General features: G+C 41.7%; 1 long non-coding RNA gene across 1 annotated transcript in view; it reads right to left on the bottom strand.

Moving 5' to 3' along the window:
- Positions 1 to 9,191, bottom strand: part of LOC130274138 (uncharacterized) — a 54,494-nt gene that overhangs the window by 44,246 nt on the left and 1,057 nt on the right. The window lies entirely within an intron of this gene.

Raw genomic sequence — 9,191 nt, 5'->3', positions numbered from 1 at the left:
ACATCTTATCCCCTATCCAAAGGATAGGGAATAAGATGTATGATTGCAGGGGTCCCGCAGCTGGGACCCCCGTGATCTCAGTGCAGCCCCCAGCATTCTGTGCTGGGCGCTGCCTCTGAGACCGAGAAGCGATGTCACGACCACACCCCTAGTGATGTCATGCCAGGCCCCCTCCATTCATGTCTATGGGAGGGGGAGGGGCATCCATCACGCCCCCTCCCATAGACATAAATAGAGGGGGCGTGGTGTGACATCACAAGGGGGCATGGCCGCACCTGGCACAGAATGCCGAGGCTGCACTGAGATCGCGGGGGTCTCAGCTGCGGGACCCCTGCAATCATACATCTTACCCCCTATCCTTTGTATAGGGGATAAGATGTATAAAGCCGGAATACCACTTTAATGGTTTTATTTCTACAGCTTGTTCATGGGTTTATGAAAATGCCATTCAGCTGAAAAGGGCAGGTGTACTGGGCTATAGTTTCCATATTATACCAATATTTAAAGTCAGCAACTATAAGACCCTTTCACACTGCCATTGTGACCCGGCAGTGCAGCGGCTGTTATGAAAGGAGGGGAGAATTGTGGGAGAAAAATTTGTGCATGTGCTGTCTTTTTCTCCCGTTCCTCCCACTAAAAAACAATGCCGCCCGACGGACCCCATTATAGTCAATGAGATCCATTATCGGGACCCATTGTTGCCCGTTGTGCCCCATCCTGATAACTAACATTGGAGGAAAAAAACAAAAAGAGCCTAACGGCCGTTTTCGAGAGCAGTTGAAGACAATGCATGTCTGAGTGGATTCCGTTGATAGAATGAAAATGATCATTCTTTTAGGGGAGTTTGGAATTTGAATTTCCGCTGCAGATTTTTTCACCGCAGGAATTCTGCCTTGCACACAGTAGAGCAGAAAACAATGGGAAGCTGCTTCACTGGAATTTTGAAGTGGAATTTTTTGCTCTCAAATGCTGCCATGTGAACGGGCCCTAAGGGTAGATTCATACGCCTCATGGGAATCTCTTTTGGTGGGGCAGTACTCATAGGGCTATGGCTATGTTTACATCTGAGTTGGAGCTCAATTGCGTTTTATTATCGAGACCTAAGCGGACAAAAATGAGAGTAGACTCGCACATGGCATATCTCTGTGACTGTCCCCTTTATCTTAAAGGGGTACTCCACCCCTAGACATCTTATCCCCTATCCAAAGGATAGGGGATAAGATGTGAGATTGCGGGGGTCCCGCCGCTGCAGGACCCACCTGTTGCAGCTTCCAGAAACGCTGGAGGCTTCGGCTCCCGACCACGGTGACGTGAGATCGTGATGTCACGCTCCCTCCCATAGACTTGCATTGAGGGAGCAGGGCGTGACATCACATGGGGGCGGAGTCGTGACATCACGATCTCACGTCACCGTAGTCGTGAGGCGTTAGGATGAGAGCCTCCAGCGCTGCCAGAAGCCGCAACAGGTGTCCTGCAGCCGAGATCCCGGGGGTCCCCAGCGGCGGGACCCCCGCGATCTGACATATTATCCTCTATCCTTTCTAGAGGGGAAAGAAGATGTCTAGGGGCGGAGTACCCCTTTAACAAAGCTTGCAGAAATCCATGTGCATCTGTGTCCAAATGAAAGGAACCGATTTCCACCCACAGAAATTTCGGCAACAAATCAGCTGCGTGTGAATATATCTTCCTGTAAACCTGCCCCCAGAACTACAGTTTTATTATGATCAGAATCATAGTCTGCAATGTGACTATTTTAGCAATTCTTGCAACATATCTTTCATTAGGTTTTCACATTTGCGGATATGTGACCTATCGCGCCTCTACATGCAATGTACATAGAGAAAGAACATAAAAATTTCCGCTTGTAAAAAAACAAAAAATGACTGTTTATTCTCTCGTAATGTGACCTATATGATTCTTTCTTCCAAGTCTTGTGTAAAAGATGTGAAATAATAATAATCTATGTGTAAATTGCAATGTTGTGTGCGTCCGCATGTTTATACGTGCCATACCGTTTGTCCGTGACACACTTCCCTCAGCTTCTACTGCTATGTTGAATCTTCTTGAGAAGCTTTTTGGCGTTATTTACATTATGCTTTTAAGGAATTTCGTATATTTAAGAGAATTGAATTGTCATGCCTGGCTGGAAGACTATGCTCTTTCAGTGAAAACATTTGCACTAAATGCATGTGACAATAGGCAAACAGTTTGTCATGTTAAGTGGGCTGTCAGATCATAGACAATAGTCCTCATTTATTGAAAGTGATTCTCGGTCCCTGGGAGTTTCTCTTTATTATTTGTGCTAGAACCAAACATTATAGGAAATATGTGAAAAAAAAAATGTTCTATTGTTTCGAAATTGTTAAACAAATCCTGTATCAGGACACATTTTCCCACTAGGTATGCTGTTGACAAGTGGATTTAAAGGGAACTATGTTTAACTGCGATTGCTAATACTGAACCTTGAGTTAACTCTACCATTTCCATACTGGACTTTTGGATTGGAGGGTTATAGAATGAATTAATATAAATAAATGCTATATGATTAATCAGAAAAGATTGTTGTATTAAATATCTTGTGTCACCAGGATATCCCCTATGTATGTGCCCTATAACATCATAAGGATATCATAGAGGGGAGTCCTCACTCAAGCAAATCAGAAAACAAAAATGGTCACTGTTTCATCTGGACGTCTCTTCTTGTCCTTTCCTTTTTCTTATTTATTTTCACAGTTACTTTCCGACACCCCCCCTCCCCTATTTTATTTCACCCTCATCTGATTTCTATGTACAATGTTTGTTTTTGCTTTTTATGTACTTACATAATGTAATTACATCCCTGCTATGTTAATTGTACATGTCTTTTCTATGTTATAATGAAAAATTACTAAATAAACAATTATAAAAGAAAAGAAAACAAAAAATAAATTGATACACAAATATGAGCACAATAAGGCTCTGTTCACACTTGTGTAGGGGACTCCCATTAGAGCCTTCATCTCGTATTGTGCAGTACTACTTCGGTGGAACCCAATGAACCTCATATGAAATCAATGGGGTCTGTCAGGCCTTGGTGGTTTCCTTCTAGTAATAGATTCAGCTGGAAGTTATGGCTACGATTACACCTTAAACAGAAGCTACAACATAAAAGCTATACCTGGGCAAGTATCTCCAGATACAAAAAGTCACAGACACATATCTTTTTATTATGAACATCAGCCATCAGTCCCCTATATTTATAAAGGTGGATAATTCTTACGTTAGGCTTTCTTTACACCATGTTTGCTGCAGACACTCATCACCCAATGGAGGCCAAAAGAGTGTCATTTTGGCCTCTATTTGGGTGGTGTAAGTTACGGTTTACATTTTCAGGACAGGTGGTATTACTGTATATACTCATTGACAAACCATGTTGAACCAAGATAGAAATGTTGGATTACTACAAAACATGGCATGCCGTTATGTCTCAGGCAGATATGTGAATAATTATAGATGTTGTCCGATTAGACACTGGGTCTTGCCACATCGGGGCATAAAAGTGCTTCCTCCACTGCCCTAAAAAAGGCTCTCAGAGACTACGTTTGGGTACTGTACCTCTTGGTTAGAGATTGTTGACTGCTAGATATGCCTTTAAAATACACTCCAAGATATTTTGCCCAGTTGACAAATTTTAAGAGCGGGTACATCAGAAGACTGAGACAACATTTTGATGAATTGTCCAATATCTAGGCAATTTTGACCAAGCTATTAGGCTATGTTCACATGGTGGAATGTCTACACTGAAAGCGGAGCACCGGCAGAACATGCTGGTGTTGGATCGCTTGGAAAAGCACCGTCTCATAGACAGCAATAATTCCACAAAAAGAAAAGACATGACTATTTTTCTGCAGATGACAGAATATGAATTTCCACAACAGAAACATCTGGCGCTGAAATTCTTCCATGTAAACAGTGACATCTGTGCAGAATTCTTCTGCGGAAATCTGCACAGAAATGCCATCATGTGAACATAGCCTTAGGAAGTGTTGGGAGCCATAGTTATGTGGCTAGCAGCAAAGGGTACATCAATTTAAAATCAGAGCTCTACACCGTATAGCATCACCTGTATACTAGACTGTACAATAGATGGATCAGTATTTATTCCCAAAATACATTGCTAAGTGCATCCAAGAAAAATATAAACCCTAATTATATATATATATATATATATATATATATATATATATATATATATATGGATATATGGTAAAGACCAAAAGTTTGGACACACCTTCTCATTCAGAGTTTTCTTTATTTTCATGACAATGAAAATTGTAGATTCACACTGAAGGCATCAAAACTATGAATTAACACATGTGGAATTATATACAAAACAAAAAAGTGTGAAAATATGTCATATTCTAGGTTCTAGCCACCTTTTGCTTTGATTATTGCTTTGCACACTCTTGGCATTCTCTTGTTGAGCTTCAAGCGGTAGTCACCTGAAATGGTCTTCCAACAGTCTTGAAGGAGTTCCCAGAGATTCTTAGCACTTGTTGGCCCTTTTGCCTTCACTCTGTGGTCCAGCTCACCCCAAACCATCTCGATTGGGTTCAGGTCCGGTGACTGTGGGGGCCAAGTCATCTGGCGCAGCACCCCATCACTCTCCTTCTTGGTCAAATAGCCCTTACACAGCCTGGAGGTGTGTTTGGGGTCATTGTCCTGTTGAAAAATAAATGATGGTCCAACTAAACGCAAACCGGATGGAATAGCATGCCGCTGCAAGATGCTGTGGTAGCCATGATGGTTCAGTATGCCTTCAATTTTGAATAAATCCCCAACAGTGTCACCAGCAAAGCACCCCCACACCATCACACCTCCTCCTCCACACCAGCACACATGTGAAGTGAAAACCATTTCAGGTGACTATCTCTTGAATCTCAACAAGAGAAGGCCAAGAGTGTGCAAAGCAGTAATCAAAGCAAAAGGTGGCTACTTTGAAGAACCTAGAATATGACATATTTTCAGTTGTTTCACACTTTTTTGTTATGTATATAATTCCACATGTGTTAATTCATAGTTTTGATGCCTTCAATATGAATCTACAATTTTCATAGTCATGAAAATAAAGATATATATATATATATATATATATATATATATATATATATATAGGCATAAGGTGTGATTCCCTCTACGGAATTCAGCTAGGAAGATTCCCTATTTTTAATGCTCCATGGTAAAATGGACCAGGATGTGGAATTGGTTATAAGTTTCCACAGGATTTAGTGTGAAATTCCGCCTTGATGTTCTGTAGTGTGAACGAGCCTTTAGAGATGAAAGTGAACTTGCCCATAGTGTATTTGGTATCTATCCACCGAGATGACACTACTCCCATGTGGGATTCATCACTGCCTTTAGAGCACAAACAATTTCCAAAATTGTATTTGTATTGAAACTACCTAAAGTGAGAAAATCATGTAAATTATGCAATAAAAATCAGTCAACATTTCCAATGCCTGGTGGCTGAAACATTACCGAAAGGTTCTGTTCACATTTTTTTATTGGAGGTTCCAAAGTAGACATATCCATAGATAATGGGGTACACTGTGATAGAAAGACCACCAAGTAAATGGGAACCATTTGATGCTGCTGGTGGATGTCACATGACAGAATCGTAAAAATAAATTATAAAAATCTTTTCAGTTCCTATGACAGAATATGCTGCAGATTTCATGCAGGGAAATACACAGGTAAAATCCATATCATGTCATCATTCAGTTTCTCTGTATAAAATCTGGTCCCAACACAGTAGATATGATTGATGCTGAGGACTTTAGTGTGAATTTTATATTCTTCTGTGTTGTTTTTTTAAAACCACCTTTTTCAACATTTTTTATTAAAGTCAATAGGAGATTGAAACCACACGACTGGGGCCAGAAAAAAAATACCTAGAAAAATGCAGTGGATTTTTTGTGAAAAAATGCTACAGCCAGATGTTAACTGTAAGTCAATAGGAAAATGTTAAACACTATACCTATTATGCTTTTTTATATATGATGTTTTTTCTCACTCAGGGTGTGTTTTTTATTAAGATAAGTAGCAATTTGTAAAAATGCTGAATGCTATAGATATGGTGCATTTTGAATTTTTCTGATTCTTCATTAGAAATCCTTAAATCACGACTTGCACGTACAGTACTTAACCTAACTATTTTGAAAAAAACGCTACTATTGTATAAAAAAAACAAAGCAAAAAAGCCACCAAAAATGTTGTGTAGATGGAGTCTACGGGTAGGTTCACACAGGCAAAACAGGTGGGCAGAGTTTTCTCTTAAGTGCAGAAGCCCTTAAAGCGTACCCATCAGATCCAACAAAAAAAACATTTTTTTAATATACCACTCAGTACCTAATCCTGACCATGTGCATCTAATTTTACGCGTCTAGCACCTTTATTTATTTATTTTATTACACTTTTAATTTAGCTCACTAGTCTGAATTCCTCTCAAAGGGAGGGGGCGTGGCCTCACTGTGCAGGTCTGCGCCCCCTCCCTCAGTATGCTGTCTGCTCACATCTCCCCTAGCATTAGCAAAACTACAACTCCCAGCTTGTCCTCACTGACAGTAGCGGGACACAAGCTGACAGTGGGAGGATTTTTCCTCCAGCTGTGAGCCCTGCGCTCAGCTGTCAATCAAGGAAGTGTGTCCATGACATAGGTGATGACGCATGGACACAGCAGGACTAGTATGTGTCCATGCAGGCAGGGGGGCAGTTGTTCGACTGGCTTTTTCAGTATGAAATACTGAAAATTGTCTAATGAAAGCAATTGCAAAACCTATTGGTTATACATGCTTTACAACATATCAAACATTTTTGTATATGACAGTGCCCATTTAAGCTCCCACTGACTTCAGAGAGCTTCAGAGCGTATATGGGCAGAAACAAAGTGTCATGTCACATCTTTTCCATGCAGTACGCCACCTCCCCTTTAAGTCAGTGGAAATGGGGTCCCTGACAGTGTGTTCACATGGTTATATGTTTTGTGAACATATACCCTAAGACTCCTAATGCCAAGAAAATCTGTGGGTGCTTTTGACAAGGCAAACTTTTCCCACTAGAAATCTTGTAACAAATTTGCACAATTGCTGTAAAAAAAGCAACATTTTTGCAGGGATTTGGCCATAATTGTGTCAAAATCCTGGGAAAATTTACCAATAACTTGGAAAGAAACACACTGTGTGAACACAGTCTTATGAATTACAAATATTCTAAGAGATCTATGCCTATTGCAAAGAATACTGATATGAATGGTAAAGTGATAATAATTACAATTCCAATACTTTGTACAAGCTCCTCCAGCTTAAAAAATAAAATAAAATCATGGTCACATCAATATTTTTTAAGGACAGTGGGAAAAGATTTTCTATTTTTACACTGTCCAGGAATTTACGGACGGTTGGTAACCCTGGTAGAAAAACACACTCGGGCTGGAATAACACATGGAGTTTTTGATGCATTTTTTGAGCCTGCATAAAGAAATACCGTATTTTTCGCCGTATAAGACGCACTTCTTCTTCCCCAAAACTGGGGGGAAAAAGTCGGTGCGTCTTATACGGCGAATACACCCCTATCGCGGCGGTCCCTGCGGCCATCAACGGCCGGGACCCGCGGCTAATACAGGACATCACCGATCGTGGTGAAGCCCTGTATTAACCCTTCAGACGCGGCGATCAAAGCTGACCGCCGCGTCTGGAGGGAAAGTGACATTAACCCGGCTGTTCAGTCTGGCTGTTCGGGACCGCCACGATTTCACCGCGGCGGTCCTGAACATCCCGACTGAATAGCCGGGTTAGTGCTTACAGGACACCGGGAGGGACCTTACCTGCCTCCTCGGTGTCTTCTCCGTTCAGGGATCCCCTGTATGGCCGGCGCTCTCCTTCCTCGTCATCACGTCGTCGCGTACGTGCATCGGCGTGCGTAACGGCGACGGAGAGCGAGGATACCCGGCCAGCAGCAGAGACGTTCCGGAGCGACGGGGACATGGCGACAGCGATGGAGCGACATTCAGGGCAGCGGTGACGGGTCCGGAGCGGCGGGGACACATGAGTATTACCTCCTATACCAGTGGTCTTCAATCTGCGGACCTCCAGATGTTGCAAAACTACAACTCCCAGCATGCCCGGACAGCCAACGGCTGTCCGGGCATGCTGGGAGTTGTAGTTTTGCAACATCTGGAGGTCCGCAGGTTGAAGACCACTATTGGGTTCAAAAACTTTATTTTTTTATATTTTGCACATATAAATTGGGTGCGTCTTATACGCCGGTGCGTCCTATAGGGCGAAAAATACGGTATACGTTTTTCACTTATATTTCTCAATTTTTCTGAATCTGTTCTGTGTTTTGGCTCAAAAAAATTGCATCAAAAACTGCACATGCCCAGGCTTCCTTCACAGGTTGTTAGTTTTTGAAGCTGTTTTATAAGGGTAGGTACCACAAACGTATGTACCAAAACAAAAACATTGTCTTTAAGGGACCAGCATACCCAGCATCCCTCTCCCTCTGCTCCGATATGCCCACCCACCTCATGAATATTATTGGAGGACCCTTCGCCCATGTGAGCGAGGTGGCTGGACATATCTGTGCAGAGGGGACAGAGGCAGGGATTTTGGGTATGCCGGGTCCAGCCTCCATTGAGTAAAGATGGCGATAAACATATTAGTAATTAAGGCAAATAACGGGTCTATCTCCAGTTCACCCGTACTATAACCCTGTCAGTTTTACTTTAATTTTGTTGCATAACTTATTATCATATAAGTTTTTTTGTGATAAACTTTGTACACGATTGCATATATTTTAAACATATAGGGGGAGATTTTTCAAAACCTGTGCAAAGGAAAAGTTGCCCAGTTGCCCATAGCAACCAATCAGATCGCTTCTTTCATTTTGCAGAGGCCTTGTTAAAAATTAAAATTGAGCTGATTGGTTGCTATGGGCAACTGGGCAACTTTTCCTCTGGACAGGTTTTGATAAATCTCCCCTATACTCTTTTAGCTAAACTGTAAAACTATGTATAAACTGTAAAACCAGCAAAAAGAAAAAATATACCGTATTTTTCGTCCTATAGGACGCAACGGCGTATAAGACGCACCCAATTTATAGGTGCAAAATCTAAAAAATAAAGATTTTGAACCCAATAGTGGTCTTCAACCTGC

Source organism: Hyla sarda, chromosome 5 (genome assembly GCF_029499605.1).
Source record: "Hyla sarda isolate aHylSar1 chromosome 5, aHylSar1.hap1, whole genome shotgun sequence".
Lineage (NCBI taxonomy): Eukaryota > Metazoa > Chordata > Amphibia > Anura > Hylidae > Hyla > Hyla sarda.
This window is presented reverse-complemented; position numbering and strand designations above follow the sequence as displayed.